This window comes from Magnolia sinica, chromosome 12 (assembly GCF_029962835.1).
Source record: "Magnolia sinica isolate HGM2019 chromosome 12, MsV1, whole genome shotgun sequence".
Taxonomy (NCBI): Eukaryota; Viridiplantae; Streptophyta; class Magnoliopsida; order Magnoliales; family Magnoliaceae; genus Magnolia; species Magnolia sinica.
The window spans coordinates 24,679,150-24,681,974 of record NC_080584.1 but is presented as its reverse complement, the minus strand read 5'-3'; the positions used below and the strand labels follow the sequence as shown (position 1 = coordinate 24,681,974).

Sequence of the window (2,825 nt, the reverse complement as noted above, 5' to 3'; positions counted from 1 at the left end):
AAAACTTAGCTTCTGGCCCTAGGTGGGACCACATTTTTTGGACGAAGGGTAGGAGTCTTGCCAATTGTGAGCCTTTTAAATTCTGATTGTGAGTTCTTTCCTCAAGGATTGGGTGTGCCGCCGACAATCATTTGCTGTGGGACCTCTCTCTGGTCCATATAACCCTCTCACCTCCTTCCTTCCCACCATCTAATTTTTTGTTTCTCAACATTATATCTACCAATCCTTCTTGACCTCCTTTTCTTTGAACCCAGAACCCAACCTCCGCCACCATGCCTTTACATTTACTAAGCAATGAGCTCAGTTAAACTCTATGATTCAATTCTTGTCCATAATCGCCTGCATCATTTTGCCTACCTTTACCTGCCTTTGAACCTAACACCTTATACAAGATTCCATCCTTAAGGATTGACAATGTACCCATTCTCATTAAGATTCTAAACATTTGCACCTTAAATACCATATTCTCACATTGATGCCTACCATTTCCCCTTTGGCTCAAGTGAAGCATGTTAAGCTTAGAGTTGGATCTTTTCATTTGCGGCAGTTTTCTTTAAAGCAAGTGTCTCTACAAAACATGCTATCGTCCATTCGAGGAACCAGAGGCGCAGCTTCAGTGTCAAGAGTTCAGGATACTGGAAATGACCCGCCCCTTGAAAGGAGTGTTTACTGTTTAGCGACTAGCACCTAGGTCTTCGAACTCGTGGTACAGCCGATGGAGATATCATGACCGAATGTCAAGCGTGTTGTTGCACTTGGTGTCCCCAGGGGAGCCTTGAGTTTTAAGACAGCAATTCACTAGATTGCTATTGTTACCCTTATGAATCAAGTATTGAAGAACAAGTATCCCTTGCCCCGGATAGATGATCTATTCGATCAATTGAAGGTGCAAGGTCTTGCGAGGACATTGACTTGTAGTCGGGTATCAGGAGGTCGGAAGGATGAGGCGTGTAGTAACTTTCTATTTTCTAGTTTAGGTTTTATTATTAGAAGAGTCTTTAGGTTTTATTTTTTAGAAAGTTTCTCTCTTATTTTCTAATTTCCTATTTTTTAGAAATTTTTCCTTTTTAGAAACTAACTTAGCTTTTATTTCTAAGATTACAAACTTTTTTTTTTTTAGAAATTAACCGTTGCTTAGGATTTTTTCTAGCATTATTTTAGTAAATTTAATTTATTTTTGTTTTCTTTTTGTTTATAGGAATTAAGGAAGGAAGCTGCTAAATAACATTGTCTTCAAAAGGAGGAGCTCTTCTTCAGACATCAATCATCTCCTTTTCTGGGTTCTTTCTTCCCATTCTCATTTACATAATTTTAACTTGTTTTAGAATCTCACAGTTTATGCTAGGACGTAGATCTCTGGATTTAGAACTAGCACCGTTTGATCCTGAGATTGAAAGAACAATTCGTGAAAGATTGAGAAATAATTCTGTTGAAATGGCGAATGAGACTGAAGTTAAAGCTCTCAAAGATTATTCAGCTCCTGTCCAATTTAATGCGCCTTCATGCATAGTGTTGCCAACCACTACGGCAGCACACTTTGAACTTAAACCTGGAGTCATACAATTGTTGCCATCCTTTTATGGATTGGACAAAGAGGACCCATATCATCATGTGAAGGAATTCTTAAACATTTGCTCCACCTTTAAGTTCCAAAACTTCTCAGACGATTCGATCCGCCTACGCCTGTTTCCTTTTTCTTTGAAGGATAAGGCGAAAGCATGGTTGAATTCTCTAGAAGTTGGATCTATCACTACATGGGACCAACTGTCTAAGAAGTTCTTAAACAAGTTCTTCCCGTTCACAAAACCAATGCCCTCCGTAGAGAAATCACTAACTTCACACAAAAAGAGGGCGAGCACTTTCATGAATGTTGGGAAAGATGGAAGGACTTGCTTCTTAAATGTCCTCACCATGGTTTTGAGAAGTGGCAACAAGTTCAATACTTCTATGACGGTCTGACACCACAGAACCGTCGCATGGTTGATGCCACCAGTGGAGGGTCATTCATGACCAAAAGTGATGTCGAAGCGTGGAACTTCTTTGAAACTTTGTTCAGTGGCAATCCAACAATAGCCTTCTAGTGACCTATATGTCTGGTGACTTCCGTCTGCTTCACCATATCTTCATGTTCAACGTCTACCCCAGGTGGAGCAACCACAGCGAGTGCACGCGCCTGATGGTAGATTTCTTGTATCAAGTGGGACAGGGAGAGAAGCTATGTGTGCCCACTTATGTTCTGCGACAGATAGTCCTCACTGCACGTTCTAACAGGAGGACAGATTCGCTCCTATTCGGCAGACTCATATGTAAGATTGCACATGAGTTTGGCTATAGACTTGGGGCAGAAAAGCAGGTGCCGGGCCACTACATTAATGAAGCGACTCTCAATTAGATGGGAATCAGGCCGTGACAACGACAAGGCCTACTTGAAGAGAGTGAGAAAGAAGAGAGAGCTGAAATAGAAGAAGAGCAGAGCAAGGAAGAAGAGGAAGCCTAGGATATGGATGAGGACTCCCCTCCTGTGAAATCGGAGCATGGCATTGTTCAGGCTCGCTTAGTTCAACTTGAAGAAGGTCAGGCTGTCCCACGACAGGATATAATGGACCTTCGGGGCCTCGTGAAACATAAGTTCAAGAAGGTGACTAGCACTCTGAAGTCCATCTTGTGCTGCCTACAGGATAAGGGTGCACCTCCTCCGTCGCCAGACTCAGATGCTTAGTCATCCAAGTCATTGCCCCGTAGTTGTTTCATTGTTGTCTTAGAATGTTGTGTTTTCATGATTAAGAGCTTAGTAGCATCGTGGGTAGATAGTGTGTTTGTGTTTG

General features: G+C 41.8%; 1 non-coding gene across 1 annotated transcript; it reads right to left on the bottom strand.

Moving 5' to 3' along the window:
* Positions 1-1,811: 1,811 nt before the first annotated feature.
* LOC131222007 (small nucleolar RNA R71) lies at positions 1,812-1,918 on the bottom strand. The gene has a single exon (XR_009159717.1). It is a non-coding gene; the product is annotated as a small nucleolar RNA R71 (small nucleolar RNA).
* Positions 1,919-2,825: the final 907 nt, after the last annotated feature.